Source organism: Megascapheus bottae, chromosome 12 (genome assembly GCF_031878675.1).
Source record: "Megascapheus bottae isolate mThoBot1 chromosome 12, mThoBot2.hap1, whole genome shotgun sequence".
Lineage (NCBI taxonomy): Eukaryota > Metazoa > Chordata > Mammalia > Rodentia > Geomyidae > Megascapheus > Megascapheus bottae.
In genome coordinates this window covers 6867566-6892078 of record NC_143520.1, presented here as the reverse complement: position 1 = coordinate 6892078, position 24513 = coordinate 6867566, and the positions used below count along the sequence as shown (strand labels likewise).

The following is a 24513-nucleotide window of genomic DNA, read 5'->3' as shown; positions in this document are numbered from 1 at the left end:
CAGGGTATTTCACAACTGTAGAGAAAAAGATTAGTATGTAGAAATAGGTAAAGTACATACTTCCTGGCTGTAGGTATGTAGATAATTCCTGTTCATGTCTAGGCAAATGAATTTTGTCTCATAGATAATTTAAATCAAATCTTCATTTGAGTCACTTTTAATATGGTATTTCCTTCATTAATTAGAGCATTAAACAATTTTTTATAATGCTTAGTTAAGTTACATATTTAAAGTTCAGTGTATTTTTACATATATAACATACTCATGTAATTAGCAGCCAGCCCAAGAAACAGAACATTATTACCATCTCAATATTGCTTTTATGCCTATTGTAGGTAAACACCATCCTGACATTCAGCATCATAGATTCACTTTTCGTGATTTTGAATTTTATATAAATGGGATCATAATGTGTTTTCATCTGTATTTAGTTCCCTTTGTTTATCATTATCTTTGTGAAATACATCCATCATATAATTTAGTTTTTCATTGTCCTTCCTCTGTAGTCTTTAGTCTTTTTTTTTTTTTGTGCCAGTCCTGGTGCTTAAATGTGGGGCCTGAGCACGGTCCTTGGCTTTCTCAAGTCTAGAGGTCTACCACTTGAGCCACAGCACCACTTCTGGTTTTTTTCTATATATGTGGTATGTGATACCGAGGAATCAAAGCCAGGTCTTCGTGCATGCTAGGCAAGCACTCTACTACTGGGCCAAACTTCTGGCCCCCTCTGCAATATTCTATTAAGTGATAGATGACAGATTTTTAGCCATTCTATTTTTTTTTTTTGCCAGTCCTGGGCTTGGGCTCAGGGCCTGAGCACTGTTCCTGGATTTTTCTCAAGGCTAGGGCTCTACCACTTGAGCCACAGCACCACTTCTGGCTTTCTGCTACGTATGTGGTACCGAGGAATTGAACCCGGGTCTCCGTGCATGCTAGGCAAGCACTCTACCACTAGGCCAAACTCCCGGCCCTACCCATTCTATTTTTGATGGGCAGTAGGTTGTTTCTGTCTTGGGGATCTTATGAATTAATACCCATATTAACACTTTTATACATGTTTTCATTAAAGCGTAAATACATTTCTGCTGTCTATAACAAGTATTCACTTAAATCATTAAAGATTAACCAAAAATAAAAAATAAGGTTCCATTTTCTCTACATATCATTTCATCAATATAAAATTCTTTTGATTAATGAAATCTTTTTTTCATATATTTTTATTGTAATTAATAGAAGGGTTACATGGTATTTGCCAGACAGAAGGTGCATTAATTCACATACATTGATACCTTTTCACATGTCTTGGTCCCCAAGACTAGAGCTCTACCACTTGAGTAACTCTACCACTACGCCAAACTCCTGGCCCAACAGTAATTAGTTTTAAGGAGGTTATCATTGGCAAAGTGCTTTCATACTGGTTACCTCGTTTTTGTTATGCTCTCGACCAGAAGACTGGTATTTACCTTACTATACTTATTTCCATTGCTAACTACTTACATTGGCTATCACGTTTGGACTAGTGGATTAGCCTCAAGTCCTCTCTCTTGAGGCCAGGCTATATGATCTGAGCCCAGTTCATCCTCTCTATTAATTGAATAACTCCCTAGTCATTTTCCCTACTTCTTTCTCTCAGAAGTAGAGAATTAAACAGAAGTCGAGGTACATATGTCCTCATTATCTCTTCTCCTTTATTATCAACTAGTTCAGACTCAAAGGGATCTGTCATATTTCTGCTGTGGGGCCAGGGGTTTGCCCTAGTGGTTGCCTAGCATGCACGAAGATCTGGGTTAGATTCCCTATTACCACATACACAGAAAAAGCCGGAAATGGTGTTGTAGCTCAAGTGGTAGAGTGCTAGCCTTGAGAAAGCCCAAGGACAGCGCTCAGGCCCTGAGTTCAAGCCCCAGGCTCTCCAAAAGAAATTCTGTTGTAGTTGATTAAAGGCCAAAAAAAAGATAATGTGTTGGGATGGGTTGGGGTGGGTGAGGGTGGGTGGACATTTAGGATGGGCCTCACCCAGAAGACCTGGTGAGGGTAGGGTTGGGAACAGAGGGGAGGGGGTACTGGAATTGCTAAGCACAATCCAAATTGGAAGGAAATTTTAGTGTACCCGAGAGATTTAGGCAAAATGGTGCAATGGACACACTGTTCTAGGAAAGTGGTACTGAGTAGTGGAAGTGTGACTTCTAGGGAGGAGCCTATTGGGGGGGTGTGGCTACAAGTTTGAGATCTTGGAGCTGATGTACAAAGAGAGCCAGCTTGGGATGTTGGCAGACATTCCAGGGCATCTGAGGAAAAAGACTATTGTCTGTAGAATTTCCAGAACTCCTACTGGGACTTGTGCTATTTGAGATCCCTGAATTGGTTTCAGCAGAGCTTGCCAGAAAGCACCCTTGGCAGTCCTAACATAATAGAGAAGGTGGCGGTAACCTTCTATGGATGGCCAAGCAGGATGGAGACAACCCCTGACAGGTATTCTCTTGTGTACTTTGCTTCAATGCCTTGAGAAAGGATTAAGACTGATCCATGCCAACTCTGCCAATGGACTTATTCTAAATAGGCAAGCTTATTGTTGTAGCCGGCTTCCAAGTGTGTGTTTTCTTAGAGATGGAGTCCATGCAAGAAAAATGCTATTCTTGTTGCCAAGACTAAGTAAACAAATTGCAAAATGTTAAAGGAGAACAGGAAGGTGGCTTTGGACTTATCCTCTGAGCTAAATGGGAAATATGGTCTGCCCCTTCCACAGTTTTTTTTTAAAAAAGGAACAACAAATATGCTATAGAAATGATATATTATATTCTTTTGCCTTCAATAAATATTTTAAAGCCTGTTCTTACATACCAGGGCCCTAGCACTGTATGCTCATACAGAGCCTTTTACTCAATTTTAAAAGTAAACAGTATTTTGTTTCCATTTCAAACCTAAGACATTAAACAAATCAGTAAGGCTAAAGGTATTAAAATTAAATTGCTTAAACTATGCATCATCCAGTCAAGAATTTGTCTTCCACAGGGAACACACAGTCTTGTCCCTTCACTTTCTACTGATTGGGACCATTAATACTACAATCCAGTTAGGCTCCCAAGTTGGACAGATTCCTACTGGGCTTTGCCGGCCTCATCTGCTTCTTATCCCTTGTCTTCACAAAGATCCATAGGATTTGGCTTCCAAATAGGTCCCTGAGCTAAATGCCCGATTGTTTCTCAGGATTTTAGTATTGTTCTTTGGGGGCAGCCCAACCCTAATTGCTCAATTGGTAGGCAGAAATGCAGATTAATCATCCATATGTGAGTTTCTCTCTGTATTAGCTGAAGTTTCTAGGGTAGCCTTTTTTTTTTTTTTGGTTTTGCCAGTCCTGGGCTTGAGCTCAGGGCCTGAGCACTGTCCTTGGACTTTCTCAAAGCTGGAGCTCTACCACTTGAGCCCCAGCACCACTTCCAGCTTTTTTTCTATGTGTGTGGTACCGAGGAATCGAACCCGGGTCTTCATTAATGCTAGGCAAACACTCTACCACTAGGACAAACTCCCAGCCCTAGGGTAACTTTGTATACAATATAGTGGTAGCTTAACATTTTGGCTACAAATGGCATTTTCTTTCTTTCTTTTTTTTCTCTGTCTCTTTTTTTCTCTTTCTTCTTCAAATGGCAGTCTCTAAGTATATTATGAAAATCTAAAAAAAATTTCTTATACACACACACACACACACATATATATATATATGAAGTTTGAGTTGCAGATAATTTCATAAAACACTACACAAGGACAAAAACAATGGAGAAGCAAACTACGAATTCTATTTGACACCAACAGATTGAGTTTTATACTGGAGAGAACAGTTAATGTAAAATTGTGATACAATTTTCCTATTACAAAATGAATACTTCTCGAACTGGGCATTGGTAAATCACATCTGTAATCCTAGCTACTCAGGAGCCCAGGTAGAAAAGTCACTTACCAATATCTATATTTCAAGTTAACTTCTAAATTAAGAATGGAGTAAGAATTATCCATGAAAATTCCTTAATTATTCATTCAGTGTTGGGACATAATGTTGCTTTGTCATTTGGCAACTAATGAAGTGTTATAGTTATAAGCTATTTTATTTCACTGTTAGCAAATAAAAATAAATACTGTTAACACTAAATTTACTCTTAGCATGACCAGATATTCAAAGTATGAACAACAATGGGACCAGAAATGGAGCAAGTTCCAGTCATCTCTTTCATATTTATTTTGAATTAGTTCATGGTAATTGAAAGAAAAGTCAGGCAAAAATCACGACACCATTTAAAATTCTTTCTCCTGTTTCATTTCTCCCATTTTATTTTATTTTTTTCCCTTTTATTCTTTCTCAGTTCCCTCCAACCTACCCCAGTTCAGGTGAATACTAGTTTATTTAAATGCAAAATGACATGATACTGCTGCCTCTCTCTCTCTCTCTCTCTCTCTCTCTCTCTCTCTCTCTCTCTCTCTCTCTCTCTCTCTCTCTCTCTCTCTCTCTCTCTCTCTCTGTGTGTGTGTCCGTCCGTGTGTCCATGTCCATTCGAGGGTTTGAACTCAGGACCTGAACACTGTCCCTGAATTTTTTTGCTCAAGGCTAACGTTCTATTTGAGCTGCTTTTTGGAGGTTAATTGGAGATAAGAGTCTTAGGGACTTTTCTGCCCAGCTAGCTTTGAACTGTGATACTGTGATCCTTAGATCTCAACTTTCTGAGTAGCTAGGATTACAGGTATGAGCAACATGCAACTTTGCATTCCTACTTTTGTATATGCTTCATTAAATATTGTGGATTTTTTTTTTTTTGCCAGTCCTGGGCTTGAGCTCAGGGCCTGAGCACTGTCCTTGGACTTTCTCAAGGCTAGAGCTCTACCACTTGAGCCTCAACACCACTTCCGGCTTTTTTTTTTCTGTGTATGTGGTACCGAGAATTGAACCTGGGTCTTCGTGCATGCTAGACAAGCACTCTACCACTAGGCCAAACTCCCGGATTTTTTTTCAGTATTGAGGGTCTCAAGATTACTTGTTGAGTCATGCTTTCAAACACCCCATCTTTTTATTGAGGTTACAGCTGAGAACTACCATGTTGGATTATTTATTATTATGTTGTTGTAGTACTGAGATTTTAACTCAGGGCCTTGAGCCTGTCAGTAAGTATTCTACCATCTAAGATACCCTTGTTCTTCAGTAGCTTTAAAGAACTTTGTTCTTTAGTGTCAGACCTAGAACTTGAACTCAGGGCCTGGACACTGTCCATGAACTTTTTTGTTGGCCATGGGGCTTGAACTGTGGGCCTGGGCTCTGTTCCTGAGCTCCTCAGAAGGCTAACACTCTACCATTTGAGCCACAGCTCCACTTTCAGTTTTCTGGTGGTTAATTGGAGATAAGAGTCTCACAGACTTTAGTGCCCAATTGAGCTTCACCATTGCTTCTGCCTTTCGGGTGGTTGAGAATAAAAATCTCTTGGACTGTCCTGCCTGGGCTGGCTTTGAACCCCAATCCTCAGATCTCAGCTTCTTGAATAGCTAGGATTGCAGGTGTGAACCACTGTCACCCAGCTGTCTATGAACTTTTTGTGCTCAAGACTAGTACTCTCAAGTATGTTCATTGCAGTATTGTTTACCATAGCTAAGATATGGAATCAACCAGATATCCCATAGCAGATAAATGGATCAATAAAATGTGTTATATATACAAAATGGAATTCTATGTTGCCATCAGAAAGAATGACATTGCTACATTCATAAGGAAATGGAATGATTTTGAAAAAAATCATATTTAGTGAAGCCAGAACTAAAGAAATATAGACTCCATGTTTTCCCTCATTTGTAATAATTAGTATATGTCTAGAATTCTCCTAGCCAGAGAATCAACTACAATAGTTCAATAGCTATATATATTAGAGCTATATATAATAGCTCTATAATATAATAGCTCTATAATATATATATGTATTATGATCATATAGGATGAGGCTAAGCAAAATGAACTCCAGGATATGGAAACAAGATTTTTTTCCTTTGTGATTGTTGTTATTAGCATACAATGGGAAGCTATTTCTTTTTTATTTTGCTCTTTCCCCTATGGTTTATCCCTTGTCACTGTATCTGATTTTGGTACCTGGTGTATTGCATATACCTTTATTTGAATTAGGGAAGGGAAGGGGAGCAATAACATGGTGAGACAAAGAACAAAGGGAAAACAATGTAACAGCAATACCTACAAGATAGTATGTTGGAAATTAACTTTGTACTTGGTGTGGGAGGGGGTGCTGCTGGAGAAAGGGAAAGTGAGAGAAAAACTTAGGAGGAGGCAACAGTGTTTGAGAAGAAATGTGCTCACTACCTTAAGTAGATAACTGCAAGCCCTCTGTACATCACCCTAACAATAAAACTAAATAAAAAATTTTTAAAGACAAGATACATGAGGCTGCTATATATGTAACACAGCATACTACCACTTGAGCCACAGCCCCACTTCTGGCTCTTTGCTGGGTAGTTGGAGATAAGATCATGGACTTTCCTGCCTGGACTGGTTTCAAGCATCCACATCTCAACCTCCTCAGTAGCTAGGATTACAAAGGTGAACCATGGGCATCAGATTTTAAGAGAGAGAGAGAGAGAGAGAGAGAGAGAGAGAGAGAGAGAGAGAGAGAGAGAGAGAGAGAGAGAGAGAGAGAGAGAGAGAGAGAGAGAGAGAGAGTGTGTGTGTGTGTGTGTGTATCATTCCTGGAGTCTGAATTCAGGGCCTAGGTACTGTCTTTGAGCTTCTTTTGTCCAGAGTTGGTGAGCCACTACGTTAGCCACAGTTCTAGTGATGGCTGTTTTTGGTAGTTTATTGGAAATAAAAGTCTCATGGACTTTTCTGCCTAGGATAGCTTCAAGCCTTGATCTTCCATTTCAGCCTCCTGAGTAGCTAGGATTATTACAGCATGAGCCACCAGCACTGGGCAGTATTCAGTAACTTCTACAGTCACAAAACCTCACAATACTATGAAAAGCATTTAAGTACAGTATCCCCCCCTTATCTCTGGCTTAGCTTTATGAGATTATAGTTACTATAGCCAACCAAGGCCCCCAAATAATTCACTAGTTTTAAATAATTTCAGAGTTGTTATGTTATCATTTATGTCTTACATGTCTAATTTATATACCAAATTATCTTAAGTAGTTAAGTAGAGAAGGCATATATTTGCTTATATATAGAAATAAACATAGTATATAGAGTGTTTGGTACTAGCTGAGGCTTGACATTTCCACTAGGAATCTAGGTCCTCTCTTGATAAGGGGGGATTTCCAAAAATTAAAAGAAAGGTTCATCTCCTTTTCCCATTTTCTTGTTTTACTTCTCAGAGTCTTACCCACTTCTGGAGACAAGACCCAGAAATGGGCAGAGGAAGTGAGGGGGGGGGGGTTCTCTTAGTATTTTTATAAACTGTCGTCTTTGTGACTCTGTGTATGTGTGGATTTTAAACCATTTGAGATGATTTGCAGAGCAAGAGGAGATTAAAAGCTTGAAGTCGATCTGTCATCTTGAACCAGAGACCCTTTCAGGAGCTTTTGGGAAGGGGCGGGACTATGATCCTTAGGCGGCCCATGCTGGCCTTAAATTCAAGGTCTTCCTATCTCTAACTGGGACCACAGGCATGCACCACCACATCCTTCTTTTTAAGTGCTTTGGGAAGCACAGCTACACAGTTATTTGCTTGGCTAAAATAAAATCAATTGGGTATATATTTGTTATTTAAACGTGTGTTTGTCCTTAATACGTTTTAGACATCTTATCACATAAGTAAATATTTATCTATAATAGTACTGGAACCAAGGTTTAGACACTAGGCACAAAGTCCAGGAGTCCCAAATTAGGTCTGGCCACTCACCTCCATATGCCAAATAAAGAGATATGGTGAAGGACAGAGAAAGGACATGGCAGTCATGGGAAGACTGAAGCATTTCAGTAAATCTTCAGCTCAGGTGCAGACACCAACTTTAGGTTAAATAGGAAGAATTGGGGGCAGTGGGTGAGAAGTTATGTATAGTTAAAACAGTACCTGGTAATAGATACAGCTAAGTTGATCATTAGCTTAGTCTTTTTCCTTAGAAGGGATTCCTGAGAAGTTATTTTACTAGTGGAACAGAACAGGAGCCAGATGATCTCAATTTTTATCGGATTGCTTTAAGATGATAAGATGAAGACCTTGCTTATTTGAATGGCAATTTGCCTTCCACACAAGATTGCTTATCTGTGAATCTGGTCTTTATTGGAGCTCATGGTGATTGCCAAGTTGACTTCTCAGATATAGCTCAAATCAAAGGGCACAGATTCAAAGTTGGGGGACTTTTATTTAATGCACAGTAAAAGCCTCTTTGCAGTTGCCTCTTATACTAAATGTAAAAAGCATAATATTATACTGATATATTTAATTTCTTACGTTAGGAACTTAAGTTGTCTTTAGTGTTTCTGCATGATAGGTACAGCTTGAATGATTTGCCTGGTAGCTCAGTATTTTCATATTCTTAATATTTCATATTCTCTTTTTTGCCAGTCCTGGGGCTCAGACTTAGGGCTAGCCTCAAGGCTAGCACTCTATCACTTGAGCCACAGGGTCACTTGTGGCTTTCTCTGTGTACTTGGTATCAAGGAATAGAACCCAGGGCTTCGTGCATGCTAGGCAAGCACTCTATCAGCCACGTTTCCATCCCAATATTTCATCTTCTTAATTACATCAAATGGTAGAGTTATATAAGCAAGTGATATGTTCATGTCTCCCTTCTTTCACATGGACAAGGGGGACCCAATCCCCACACATGTCTTGGAAAGGGCTCTACCACTGAACTACAACTCCCTCAAGACAGGCCTTCTTAAAGGCTTTGAATACACCAAATACTTGTTATTTCTTTTATTTTATTTATTACTTCTAATATTTTACTTTATTTTTATCAACATATATAAACTATGTATTCATGGAAAGTTTACTATGATATTTCAACACATGTATACTTTAATCCTTTATTTACCCTACTTTCATTTTTTTTTTGCCAGTCCTGGGCTTGAGCTCAGGGCCTGAACCCTGTCCTTGAACTTTCTCAAGGCTAGAGCTCTACCACTTGAGCCTCAGCACCACTTCTGGCTTTTTTCTATGTATGTGGTACCGAGGAATCGAACCCGGGTCTTCGTGCATGCTAGGCAAACACTCTACCACTAGGTCAAACTCCCAGCCCCAATTTTCATTTTTTTAAAATCCTCTAGTAATCAATATTCTACATTCTGGCCAACTTCTGAAGCTTCCGCTTATGACAGAAAACATGTGATACGTGTTTTTCTGTGTCTAGTTTAATTCACTTAATCCCCTCCAGGTCCATCTATTTTGTTGCAAACAACAGGATTTCATTACTCTTTATGACTCAATAATATTTCATCATGTACATATGCCACATTTTTCTTACTCATTTTCCATTAATGGGCATCTAGGCTGATTCCATATCTTAGCTATTGTGAACAGTGCCTCAATAAACATGGGCATGTATGCTCTTACATTTTACCTGTGTAATCTAGAAGCTAACAATGAGCATAGGCTTTTTATCTAGATTGGGACACCATAAACTGCTTTCGTGTCAAGATCTGCTTCATCCTCTGAAGTGGGAGTGAACACCACCAGGCTTGTGGGGGTGGAAGCTTAATCCCTTCCAGAAGCTGCAGTGAGTCACTCTGAACTTCCTATCTCCACCCTTCCTGAGTCCATACACATCCCTGCTCTTTTGCTTTTTTTTTTTTTCTTTTCATGAGGTGGAATTCAGCCTACATGGTCCAGTAGAGTGGAATTGGCAAGGGCCATCTATTCTAGATCATTATTATCTAAAATTCTTAGGAGTGAACTCAAGAAATCTTGATCAGTTTCACATATGTAAGTGAAATCTTCAAAAGTCTATGAAAGTCTTAGCTGTGAAAATTCTCTTTTGATGGTGCTAAAGAGATTTGGGAATACAACTCAATGGGCAAATTATTTCCAGCGCTGTAATTGTCTTGATTAGATCCCAGTACTGCCAAAAACAAACATACAAATGAGGTACTGAGGATCAAATCCAGGTATTCACACATGCTGAATACATGCTTTGTCACTGAAAAGTGATTAAATGAACATGGAATGGACAGCTGTTTTGGTGGTAACATGAACATCTGAGTAGATTCTTTATCTGTCTGGTACTTCTTTCTGTTGGAATAATGGAGAATGAAGAAAAACCAGCATATAGACATATACACTTTCCCTATCCTGCACTGAAACTTCTTTATTAAAGAATATATTAACATTGATTTTTACATCGTATTTCAAATGACAAGTTTAACAATCAAGTGTTCAAGAAGGGAATCTCTATACAATCACTGGGACTTAGTTTTTAGAACTTAATCAAAATTAGGCTAAGGGTTTGCATGTCATAGAAACATATTAATTTATGAAATAAAACATTATGTCTATAGAGACATAGGTTTTATGTCTATATAGTTATGTTTATATTTCCATTACCATATCCATATGCACTGATTTTTTGTTTCTCTCTCTATTGCTTTTTATCAAACTACTACCACTGAGAATTAGCAATGGTTTTAGAATGTAATGCTGTTTGGCTGAGCAGAATACTTTCTAGAGTTAAAAAGCAAGGAAAACATAACACATTTTCAAAAGTCTGTAATGTTGTATAGCTTGAAAGCTATAAAACACATTCACCCAATCTTATCTCATATGCTTTTATAGTAGCCCTATTGAGTAGGTAGGTACTGTGACCCCGATTTATAGATAACAAAACTGGTGGATAGAAGTGTAACACTTTTTCAGGTTGGATGTGGTGATTCAAGCCTATGGTATAAGTACTCAAGAGGTGAGGCAGGAAGATGGAGTTTAAGGACATCCTGGGATACATTACTGGGGTCTTGTCTCAAGAAGATAAGGGCTGGGATGCAGATGTGTGCAAGGCCTTGATTTCAACATATTCCCCTCTAGCACAACAAATAAATAATTAAATCTCTCACAAGGTCTCTTTCAATGTAGCACTCTTCCTTTCCTGCATGTGTGGTGCCCATCGATCTCTCATCCTCCTGAAATTTCTCTTAACTTGAAGGGAAAGTAACAAAGCAAATTGACCACTCCGATGGATTGTTGTTGTGTTGTTGTTTCTTTTGCTGCTGTCCATAAGATTATAAACTGTTTGGCCAGACCTACCAGACAGTGGAGAAAATAGTTCAGATTCTCCTTTTTCTAAGACCAAACATAGTCACAGAAATCTCAGATGAAATATTTTCAGCAAAAAAAAGAATAAGCTGGTTGAAATGGTACAGGCTTATAATCTCCACTATTTAGGAGGCATATGTAGGAGGATCACAGTCCAAGTCTGACTCAGGCAATAAGTAGAGCCACATCTGAAAAATAACGAAAACAAAACCTGCTGGAGGTATGGCTCAAGTGATAGAGGATCTAACAAATACAAGGCCCTGAGTTCAAAACCCAGTACAAACATAAAACACTTTACATAAATGTGAGTCTCAAAGGCCAATCAATGGGTTAGTAAATAAAATTTCTCCTTAGATTCTTTCTGTTTAATGGAAGTTCCATTAGAATAATTTCGATAACATCATAAAATGTGTTTTGTGTTTCCTTTGAAAGAAACTCTTGTTCTTTTGTTCCTTCTCCCATTCAATCAATAGAACTGTTGAACACATGAGTCCCTAGAAATACTTGTTTTGTGAATTCAATAAAGAGATTAACTAAGATGATTGGAAAACCTTGAAGTGATGCGTCTTGGCAAAGATGAATGGTTTGAGATAATAATAAGAGGTTTACTACGATCTGAAAGATAGAACAAGGGTGGACCAATCTAATGATAATTCACATAAAGGAGTATACAGTCAATCTATAGCAAAAGCTTCGTCACTAACTAATCACACGTAATGTCTTCAGCTATAAAATGTGGATAATAAGATCAACTATAATATAGGCTCATTATGTGGATTAAGACAATGTACATTGAGTAATTAGTAGGGTTAGTCAAATAAAATTGGCAGACTCCAAGAAGCTATTCAGGGTCAGACCTCTAGAGTAGCCCAGAAATAATAGAAGGCCCTATCTGTAAAGGGGCCACGGATATTCTACAATGTTTTTTCAGTCATGATCATATCACTGTAAAGTAATCCAGAACCAGATAATATGCCTGCACCATTCCAGAAGCCTTGGAATAGTGTAAGATTCTAAAACTGTGTGATATGACTTAAAAATGCATCCCGAAATGACTTTTTTTTGGCCCAAAGATATGGGGGCATGAAACAGAAATTGAAGTGAATAATAAAACAGTAATAGTTCATAACCTCTTAAGCTATTATTATTGTTGTTGTTGTTGAATCAAAAGGCTATATCTAAATGTCAGGGATAGAGCAAGGACTCAGACACAAGTTAGTTAAGAAAAGTCTCCAAATATGTTTTATTGTTCTATTGGCTAACTAGCTATTTCTATAGGATTTTGTGGAGGAAAATCTGCTTGAAGGGAAGCTAGAGAATGTTTCAAAACTTCCTTTGTATAACACCTTGAATAAGATTGAGAAAATACCAATTGTCCCATTTTTTTTTTGTTTTGCTTTGTTTTGTTTTTAGTTGTGGGGCTTGAACTCTGGGCCTGGGTATTGTCCCCAAGCTCTTCAGCTCAAGGCTACCACCCCATCCCTTGAGCATAGCACCACTTCCAGTTTTCTGGTGGTTAATTAGAAATAAGAGTCTCACAGACTTAAGTGCCCAGGCTGGCTTTGAACCTTGATCCTTAGATCTCAGCCACCGAGTAGCTAGGATTACAGGTGTGAGGCACCATGTGTAGCCAACTGTCCCATTTAAAAAAAGAAACCTGCAGGGGGTGATTGTTTGAGCTTAATAAATCTTAAGAAAATCAACATTCCCTCATGCTTTTTAAAAGGATTGTCTTGCACTTATTTTCTTATTAAAGCATTCTTCCTCAAATACTCCCCCTCCACCTTTTTTTTTTGCTAGTCCTGGAGCTTGAACTCAGGGCCCAGGCACTGTCCTTGAGCTTTCTCAAGACTAGTATTCTATCACTTGAGGCACAGCACCACTTCCAGCTTTTTCTATATATATGGTGCCAAGGAATTGAACCTGGGTCTCTGTGCATGCAGGGAAGCCAAACTCCTGGTCTCTTCCTTCCTTTCTTTCCTTTCCCTCTCCTCTGCTCTTCTTTTTGCTCCCTCCTTTGCTCCCATCCCCTTTCCTTCCTCATAGTTGGAAAGCTCTGTAAGTTATCTCACGCCACAGCTACATTCACACTCACTATCACATTGACATTTCTCCACCAGGTCTAACCATGGTCTTCTTTATTTGAGAGCAGATGGATTCTGGCTGTAACTTCTGAACAAGAACAAAGGGCAACAAGATGACATTCCAAGAGGCAGGACAAAAAAGAAGAGGCAGAGCAGCTGCCGGAGGTGGATGTTGTCATCAAGGAAGCATGGAACATGGGAATTGCTGGGAACTGCTTTTATACATCACATTTGAAAAGGAGTTCACAGGCTGGGAGTGTGGCCCAGTGGTAAAGCACTTACCTGGCATGTGCTGAGGCTTTGGATAAGAAACTTCAATTTCCAAGTTTAGAATTAGCTGTCCTTTGTTTGTTTGGGGACTGTTTTGTTGATGTTGTCATTATGGTTGTTGGGTTATTTGTTTTGGCAGTGCTGGAAAAGGAATCCATGACCTTATGTGCTTTAGAACTGAGCTACATCTGTAGCCCAGAGTTACTGGTTTTCTAGTGTAAAACATGATATGCAGGAACTGAAAAGTTAAAAACTTTATTTCCTACTTTTCACTATACATAAACATTAGTATCAGATGAATTGTAAATCTAAATGTGAACAGTTAAACAATAAAGTTTTTTAAAACTTTTTTTATTTAAGAATTTATTAATGTTGATTTTTACATCATATTTTAAATGACAAGTTTAACAAACAAGTGTTCAACAAGGGAATCTCTATTTACAATCACTGAGACTTAATATTTAGAACTTAATCAAAATTAGGCTAAGGGTTTGTATGTCATAGAAACATATTAATTTATGAAATAAAACATTATGTCTATAGAGTCATAGGTTTTTATGTCGATATAGTTATGTTTGTATTTCCATTACCATGTCCATAGCATTGGGTATGCAGTTATTGAGTCCTCGCTCTTGTAGTCTTTGGATTTAATAGCCACATATTAAGGATACCATGCACCTTTTGTTCCTTTGGTCTTGACTTGTCTCACTCAACATGATTCGCTCTAGATTCATCCACTTCCCTGCAAATGCCATTATTTTATCTTAAACAATAAAGTTTTATATAAAAAAATACAGGCAAATACTCTTCTGATCTTGGAATTGGTAAAGATTTCTTAACTTGAGACAAAACAAAAATTAATGAACCATGAAGGAAGATATGTGACAAACTGAGCTATATAAAAGAATGAAAAAAAAGTCACTGAGTGGCAGAAGAAACTTTCAAAAAAAAAAAAACTCCCAATAAAGGACAACAACAAAAAATGTCAGACAAGGCAATAGAAAAATCCAGTGAAAGACTTAACTAAAATCATAATGTAATATCAATACATTGTAATTAGCCTTTCAGAAGAATGGCTAAATTGCTAGGTGTGGCTGCACACAATTGTACCTCCTAGTACCCAGTAGGCTGAGGAAAGAGGACTAAAAGTTTAAGGCCAGCCTGGGCTTACATAAAAAGACAGGAGCTAAAGTTAAAAAAAAAAGAGAAGAAAAGAAAAGGAATAATGAAGAAAAAAAGAGAAAAAGGAAGACAGCAAAGCAACACTTGTATATTAAAAATATGTCAATATATAGACATAAAAACCTATGACTATAGACATGTTTTATTTCATAAATTAATATGTTTCTATGACATACAAACCCTTAGCCTAATTTTGATTAAGTTCTAAATACTAAGTCCCAGTGATTGTAAATAGAGATTCCCTCCTTGAACACTTGTTTGTTAAACTTGTCATTTAAAATATGATGTAAAAATCAACATTAATAAATTCTTTAAAAAAATGTCAAACCACTGCAAGTCAGAGTCCATCTGTACTTGGGAAAACTTTTATAATAATAATGATAATTGAACTTGGAGCCTGAGCATTGTCTCTTAGCTTTTCCACTCAAGGTTATCATTCTTTTTTTTTTTTTTTTGCCAGTCCTGGGCTTGAGCTCAGGGCCTGAGCACTGTCCAGAGCTCTACCACTTGAGCCTCAGCACCACTTCTGGCTTTTTTCTATGTATGTGGTACCAAGGAATCAAACCCAGGTCTTCGTGCATGCTAGGCAAGCACTTTAACCACTAGGCAAAACTCCCGGCCCCTCAAGGTTATCATTCTACCACTTGAATCATAGCACCATTTCTACTTTTTGTAGACTTGGACTTCATTTCCAAGCTTTGAAGTGTGGTCCTCAGATGTTAGCCTTCTGAGCAGTTAGAATTCTTAAGTGCGAGCCACCAGTGCCTGGCAAGAAAACTATTTAATGGTACTTATTCAAGCTGTACATATACATAGCTGAAATTCCAATTTTACACGTCCAAATGAAATGCACATGTGTTCACTAATGTTTATTGTAGCACTATTTGTAATACTCCAAACTGGAAACCACCCAATGCCCATCTGCAATAAAATGTGTCAATTGTGCCATAGTCCTATAATGAAATACTATATAGCAATAAAAATAGGCAACATCAATAGATAAAATCACTACATATAACATGTATGAACCTCATAAATATAGTGTTGGGCAAGAAAATTCAGTCATAAAGGAGTATATGCTGTATCTCCCAATTTTGTTCAAGATTCAAACTAGGCAAAATGGTCTGTGATGTTAGAAGCCAGGACTGTCCATTTTTGTTTGTTTCATTCTGTTTTCAATGCTGAGGTATGAACCCAGGGTCTCAGTTCTGTTACTATACTATGCCCTGAACTGTCATCAATTTGAGGTGAATAATAGAAAAGAACATAAGAATTGTTTGTGATATGCTAATGATTTCTATCTCCTGACTTGGGGTCTGGCTACATGTGGGTGTGTTCAATTTACGAAAAATTTATCAAGCTTTTAAAGTTATGGCTTATGCATTTTCCTGAACATATGTTGTGCTTCAACAAAACTGATTTATGGATCAAACAAGAACAACAAATGCTGTTCTTAGGCTGTCTTGCTCAGAGAATTCTGTATACAACTGAGATTTCACAAACCAGATAATGAATAGATTAAGATGATAAAGGGAAGACGGAAGCTATTTTCCCTGTCTTAGTTTCACTGTCATTTTTCAGATACATGCTACTCTAAATGGGATTGTCAGTACATTTTCTGTGCCTTACCATCTTCATTGGTAAGAAATAGCTGTGACGTAAGCAGAGGTGTCTGGAAGTCAGAGCTTCCTGACTTCTAGATTGTAGCTGTGTGGCCTGAATAGGAAGCCTAAAAGTGGCCCTCCACCTTCTGTTCTCTCTGTCCTTCTAATACTTTCATAAGAATATGATTCCTATTATTCAGTTTCTACAATGGTATGTGGTAGGTTCTCAATTGAGAGATCAACTAATAACACAACTGAAAGGCAACTAACTAATAGAATTGTGATTGATTTTACTTGGTTGGGCGAGAGCAAGAAAGGGGGTGACACTGTCCAAAAAGAAATGTACTCTTTATATGACTTGTATATCTGTAAATCTGTAACCCTTTTGTACATCATCTTTATAGTAACAATTTTAATTTTTAAAAAAGAGTACTTTGAAAAGGAAACCACTATTGGCAATCCTAACACCTAGGATCATCATGAATCATAAACAAGTTCTGCTTTGCTAACTTAAATCTACTGATGCACTGTCAAGCCATTTACTTCATAGGTTTCTGCTGCTGTTTAGTGACAATTCATTTTTATGTGTGTGAGGGGGTCATAGGGCTTAAACTCAGCCTGAGCTCTTCAGCTCAAGGCTACCACCCTACCCTTGAGGCAAGCCCTACCTCCTGTTTTCTTGAGGTTAATTGGAGATAAGAGTTTCAGGTTGTTTTGTGCCAGGGCTGGCTTTGAACCTAGATCCTCAGATCTCAGCCTCCTGAGTAGCTAGGATTACCAGGTGAGCCACCGTGCCCAGCCTATTGACAATTCTTAAGGTATCCTTTTTGCTCTCTTCACAAGTAAATAATGCCAATGCTTTTAGCTCTTCTCTACATCTTCTGCTGTCCTTCCCAGTAGTAGATATTTGAATAAGGAATTCATATAAAGACTCTATTCTGGAAGGATTAGCTGTCCCTTTCTTTTGGTTACTCACCCAAATTTACATTTGCTTATCTTACCAAAAACCCTTCATTGCTGACTCAGGTTTAGCTTATGATCCGAGCTTAGGACTGTTTTATTATTAACCAAGATTTCCCATAGGTTTAGGTAGATTTGTAAATAGGTGAAATATGCTTTCCCAACACAGAACAGTACCTAAAATAACACTGAACTGAAATGATGAGAATCAGAAGCCTAAAGAAATTTACTTGATAAGTAAAGAGGGATTATTGAATCATAGAACTGTGAAATTAGGATGGACCTTCAACATAGTCTACCCAGAGTGGGGGTTAGTCAAAGGGGAGGTGTCACTGATCAATAAATGAATAAAATTGAGACTACTTTGCACAACTACTAGAAGATTAAAAGAAGAAAGAAAAGAGGAAGAAACTGTTTTCTGGGCACCAATGACTCACAATTGTAATCCTAGCTACTCTGGATGCTGAGATCTGAAGATCATGGTTCAAAGCAAGTCAAGTCAGGGAAGTCCAAGAGACTTTTATCCTTAATTAACCACCAGAAAGGCAGAAGCAAAGATGAGGCTCAATTGATAGAGCACTATTCTTGAGCAAAATAGTTCAAGGGAAGCAGTCAAATCCTGAGTTCAAGCCTCAGGACTGATGCAAAAAAAGTAAAAAGAAAAAAAAAGAGAAGAAGAGAAATTGTCTGCATGTACCAGGAGTTAGGCTCCCAGTGAGTTCTGAGTTCTTGCCAGTCTTCCTCCTCAATGTATGACTCAGACCAGCAGCAGGCCCTAAGACTTATCAAATACTATCAGAAGCTATGCGTTAACAAGACCTTTCCAGGTGATTTGAATGCACGTTAAAACTTGAGGACTATTGGCAAAAATCTGATGTCTTTGGAGAAAGACCTGAAATAATAGATTACTTGAATAGCTGGATTAAAGAAAAAAGAAAACACTCCCTAACGATCTCTGGAAAAAGAGGGCATCTCTTGGAGTTGTGCTAGTTTTTAGTGTACCCATTCAGATTTTAACACATCAGTCACATTAATAGACTATTCAGTAGTAGCACGTCCTGCAAAAATAAGTGCAATAAAATTGAAAGTACTTAAATGAGTATTTAAAGTAGGCAGTCATCAGTGATTTAGTTTTCAATTACACAAAGATAATTATACTAGAATCGACATCATTCACCCTTCCGTGAGAAAATGCTGGTGTGTTGTAATAAGCTGATGCGAATTTCAGGCAATGACAGATCTCCACTCCTTTTTGGCCAGGACCTGAATTCATTTGTTTTGTGCACTTTAGGGTGTATGCTAGGAATATAAATGATGGAAACGCCCTTCATGACCCTTCTCACCAATGAAGTCAGGGTGCTTGTGAGGCTACAGGCCCAAGCCCTCAGATTTGGAAGTGCTCACATAGCTTTGAGATTTTGCCTGCGAGGAAAGGCAGGACCCTGGTGAGGAAAGAGGGTTACAACTGGACTCTTCCTGGAATGGTGTTTCTTACCATTAACATGAAGAGGAGGCTTCTTGGTTGCTTGTAATGTTTCTTGATCTAGATGCTGGATTTTAGTGTAGGCTGTTTTGAATGTAGATGTTTGAGGACTTTATAAAAGAGCAAAAATGGACTTTATAGAATTAAAGAGACCATATTGCAAAGGTAACAAGACTCAAGGGCACCTTCTCCCCTTTCCCCCATCAACCAGTCTAGATTTAAACCTTGTCCTTGAGCCACCTAGATATCCATTTGACCCTAGTGCTCAGTGGTAAGAGTACAGAGGTGATTATATGTAGTCAATAACTTCCCTATCTCATCTGTCAAGTAGGATAAATAAGTTGATAGTGTTTTTTTTATTGGAGAGTTAATAACTTACTTCAAGGTAGACTTTAATTATTGGACCTTGTAACAACCAACATATGAATTAGTTACTTTAAATCACTGCCAAGTTTATTCCCCATACAAGTTTGAAGGAGAACCTTATAGTACTCAAAGCTAAAGTAAGCATTAATGACATAAATGAAAAAACACAATTTAAGTTAATGTTCATTCTAGAGCTGGGGAGTAGCTCAGTAGTGAGGCACAAGTGTAACATGCATAAAGTCCTGGAGTCAACACATGAATACGCGCACGCGCACACACACACACACACACACACACACACACACGCACACACACGCACACACACACGCACACACACGCACACACACACACGCACACGCACACACACGCACACACACACGCATGCATGCATGCACACGCATACAGAATGCTTCTCTTTCTGGTAAAAAGAAAAATGGGCATATGAAGCAAAATTAGAACATATACCTTTTGCCTAGCCTTAGATTCCCAATTTATCTTAATTTATGGTTTGTCTGGGTAAAAACATTGCTAAAGAGCTGGGAGTGTGGCCCAGTGGTCGAGTGCTTGCCTAGCATGCAGGAAGCACTATGTTCCTCCGTATAACATACACAGCAAAAGCTGGAAGTGGTACTGTAGCTCACGGGGTAGAGTGCTAGCCTTGAGAAAGCTCAAGAACAGTGCCCAGACCCTGAGTTCTGAGTTCAAGCCCCAGGACTGGCAAAAATCAAACACAAACAAACAACAAAAAAAATTGCTAAAATAAAAGAAAACTAGCTTCAGTGTAGGATTTTCTGTCTGGCTTTGGGGAAACAATTTTTAAAGTAGTTTTGACTCTAAACTTCTTAAACGTCTTGACTTAATAAATGAGCCGAATAGACATTTGAAAAAAGAATAGATACTGTGAACTTTAAAAAGCCCTAGTAGTGTAGCTGGACCTAAATTCAGAAGAAAACCTGGTGGTCGTTTGCTGATTGGAAATCACAAATACTACTATATTTCTAGAAGAACTTCAAACTCAACTCTGAGTGGCTTGCCCAGGCATGTCCCTGTTTCAACAGCCAAAATAAACAGCTTATGAAAAGTCCTAGTTTGCTACCTGGACCTGACCAATGAACTGTAATCTGTAGTTAACTCATTAGGACTTTGTGTTTCCTTCATGCAAGTATTCTTTGTTTATCTAAGTAGGCTGGAATGAGAAACTGGGTGAAACTTTCTCTGTTCATTCTTTGTTCCTTAGATCAATTTTATATTAAAGTATCCATTTTATATTAAAATCTGAACTTTAAAATCTGAATCCTCCAAATTTGCAAAATGTTTGTTTGTTGGTACTGGAATTTAAATCAAGATCTGCATTTGCTAGGCCAGTGCTCCACCATTAAGCCATGCACCAGCCCTCTTTTGCTTTTGTTTGTTTGTTTGTTTGTTTTGGACAGGCCCATGTTTTTGCTTGGGATTCTCTCAGACTATAGTTCTCCCACCTCTGACTCTTATCTCCTTCGTACATTTAACATCAGTAAAAGCTCTAGAATAGAAAAACTTGGTAGGCTTGCCTTGTGTCACTCAACCAACAACCTATTACTTTAGTCAAAAGGTTGAGGGTCGGGAGCATAGCCTAGTGGTACAGTTCTTGCCTAGTATGCATGAAGCCCCAGGTTCTATTCCTCAGTACCACATACACAGAAAAAGCCAGAAGTGGTATGGTGGCTCAAGTGGTAGAGCGCTAGCCTTGAGAAAGCTCAAGGACAGTGCGCAGGCAAAAAAAAAAAAAAGAGCTTCAGGGGCCGGGAGTTTGGCCTAGTGGTAGAGTGCTTGCCTAGCATGCACGAAGACCAGGGTTCGATTCCTCGGTACCACATACATAGAAAAAAGCCGGAAGTGGTGCTGAGGCTCAAGTGGTAGAGCTCTAGCCTTGAGAAAGCCTAAGGACAGTGCTCAGGGCTGGCAAAAAAAAAAAAAAAAAGAGCTTCAGTCTTCTCAAGTTTAGGTAAGTTTTTATGCCTTAGAAATGAAACTGCCTACTTAGTTTGATTCAGCCAAAAAAGACAGAGTTTCTTTCAGATTCTACTGGCAGGATGGTAGCTCAGTTTCTCCTAAGAGGTCCTCTTCCATTTTGAAATTCCTGTGTAGTAAAGGGCTTGATACTCATGTTCTTAATGTATCTGACTTTGTTACCTGGTATATTGTTTATACATCTATTTGTTTATTAGAAAGTGGGAGAAAAACATGAGAAGGGGTAACAATGTTCAAGTAGTAATGTACCTACTACCTGATGAATGTAACTGTAACCCCTCTGTACATTACCCCTACAATAAAAAGAAAAAAGGCTTGTTACTGTGCAAATGAAATGAGAATTATGGATTCTGTAAGATGATCCAGGGCTCATCACTTTACTTTAGTGATGAAACATTTTCATTGCACTTGATTTTACTCCTTTAAGGTCTAATATGAAAAAATGAATATGTAGTACATGCATTTGGAGGGCAAGAGTCAAAGACAACACTGCTAAGAATGAATGGGTCAGAAAGAATTTGTAACTTCTTTTTCTTTAAATGATAAATTACCCTCCAAATCAAAACAAATTTTCTGATGTATATTTACCTGACTGCATTCATATACCAAAGGCTTAACATGTACCTTAGATATCACAAGATAAAAATATTCTTTTAGAAAATGTAGTTTATATTTGAACATGAGTAAAATAGGAAAATATGTTCTATCAAATAATATCAAATGATATAAAAACTGGAGGAAGGGCTTAGACTACCAAATCTTTTAGGAATGCAAACAGGGGTTTTGTTTGTTACCATCTTAGGATACAATTTGTATCTATTATGTCAACTAAATTTAGGATGATAATTTTGTAGGACTATTAGTCACAATAGCTAAATAGTACATTGCAAGAGCCAGGTCTCTCTCTCACATATCTGGAGCCAAGGGAAGAATACTAAATGAAGATCAATATCCCCTGCCTCAGTGTTAAAAAAAAAAAAGGCTACAAATCAAATTACTAAACAAAAAGTTCTATTTTCCTTTTTTGATAACTGTCTTCTTAAAGACCTAAAGAAAAGGTTTGAATATCGTTTTTAGACTCTTTGGGCTTCTACACTAGGAATTTCAGAAATGGGTAAGCTGGACCCCAGTGTGAAGCTCCCCCTTCTCTTCCTGTCCTGACTATGAAAGGCCTCTTGTGCATGAATGTAGATGCTCCAGGCCACACTCCTGCTCCGGGCATTTTTGCCTCTAGGCTCCTCTTGGTCACCTCTCAGGTGGACTGAACATCCTAGTAGCCTTGTCTGCCCTAAGGAAGATAGGTTTGGGGAAGAAGCCTAGACAGGCTCTGGAAGTAGTCTTGCAGCATTTGAGCAAGAATTACTGTGGTAACTCACAATATGGTAGGTATGATCTAGAAGCAAGCAATGTGTTCCAAGTGAGTACACTCTTGTTTTCCCACAGTGTTGTCACTTGTGAAAAAAGATTCAGAGCAGGGCTCTCTATGAGCATAAAGGCAGTACCAGCAGGAACCCCACGTTGTGGAATGTGGTAATTAGTTTAAGACATGCAATCTTGGCACCTACCTCTAGCCTACTTTGGCAGGAGGAGGGAAGCCAGCTTGAGCTTGTCCAGACAGGGAAGGTGGATCATATCTCAACTGCCCCCGAGGGGTCACAGAAGTTTATCACCTCACCAGGGAAAATCTGCCCAGAATTTAATGCCGGTTTAGTTAATGATTTAAAGGGACATTTACCTTGCCACTTTTCAGAGAAAATACCTGGAAGATTCTGATGTCATTTTTATCGGGGTCATTGACCTTCCTGTTTTTCCACTGTTCTCAAAGTACGAGGGACCCATCTGCCTTTGCACACCTTCCTCTCAACTTGTTATCTATGTTGACAATTTCAGTAATTGTTCCCATTCCTCAGGCCCTTCATTGCTCCCTGTCTTCCTAATGGATTGTTTCTGGCTGAGCTCTCGATAAATTTTCTGTTCAAAATTGTTTTCCATAGGCCAGGAGTTTGGCCTAGTGGTAGAGTGCTTGCCTAGCATGCATGAAGACCGGGGTTTGATTCCTCAGTACCACAAACATAGAGAAGCAGGAATGGTACTTTGGCTCAAGTGTCAGAGCACAGCTTTGAGGAAAAAACCCAAGGACAGTGCTCAGGCCCTGAGATCAGGCCCGAGGACTGGCAAAAAAAAAAAAAAAAAAAAAAAAAAAAAGTGTTTTCCTGGGGCCGGGAGTTTGGCCTAGTGGTAGAGTGCTTGCCTAGCATGCACAAAGATCCAGGTTCGATTCCTTGGTACCACATGCATAGAAAAAAAGCTGGAAGTGGTGCTAAGGCTCAAGTGGTAGAGTTCTAGCCTTGAGAAAAATCCAAGGACAGTGCTCAGGCCCTAAGCTTAAGCCCAGGACTGGCAAAAAAAAAATGTTTTCACCACATTCTCCCACTGCTCCTTTTCTAAGTCCTTCCTAATTCCCATCTGCTCCCATACTACTTTTGCATATGACTTTCTTGCTTAATTGAAGAAATAAAAAATTTTCCAACATGGATCTTCTCTTCCTGTGTCCTTGCTGTTGAAAAACATATATTCTCTCTCTCTTTCTTCTTCTAAGTGTTTATGTCCCTCTTAGGTCCTGAATTTCTTTTGTGCTTTCTTTCTTTTTATTGCTGGGATAATGTAGTTATATGTGTCACACATCGATACCCCTTCTCATGTTTTTGTCCCCATTTCCCTCCCACCACCCCCAGGTCCTAGATTTCTTGAACTCCAATTCCCTGTGCACATTGAGTCGTACATGGCCCTCACTCTGTTCTCCATCTTCTGTTTCTAATTATGCAAGTTTTCTTCTTTACTTTTCATTATAGCAAAGCATTTTACTATTCTTTCTTCATTCCTTTTTTCCTTCCTTCCTACCTTCCTTCCTCCCTTACTTCTTTTCTTCCTCTTTCGTCTTTCCTTTCTCTTTTTTTTATTAAAGAATTTATTTTTTCCATATAAAGAATTTATTAACATTGATTTTTACATCATATTTTAAATGACTCTCTTTTTCTTTTTTATAGTGTTGGGAATTGAACCCTGGACCAAGCACTCAACACTGAGCCATACTCTCATCTCAACATTCAGGTTCTTGGTTCTTCTTGTTCTCTCCCTACCCCTTCAATCTATCAGCATCATTGCTATTGACACCATTGACCGCCACTTTGAACCATCTTTGTTATTTTTGTGAGTTCTGGGGCTTGAACTCAGGGCTGGGTACTGTCTCTCCCTTAGCTTTTTTGTTCAAAGCTAGTTCTCTACTACTTGAGCCACAACTCTACTTGTGGCTTTCAGTGTGTGTGTGTGTGTGT

At 38.5% G+C, this 24513-nt stretch overlaps 1 long non-coding RNA gene across 1 annotated transcript; it reads left to right on the top strand.

Moving 5' to 3' along the window:
- The first annotated feature begins 2409 nt into the window (after positions 1 to 2409).
- Positions 2410 to 24283, top strand: LOC150056147 (uncharacterized). Its single transcript, XR_016537292.1, has 3 exons — positions 2410 to 2469; positions 13372 to 13468; positions 24226 to 24283. It is a non-coding gene; the product is annotated as an uncharacterized LOC150056147 (long non-coding RNA).
- The last annotated feature ends 230 nt before the right edge of the window (positions 24284 to 24513 follow it).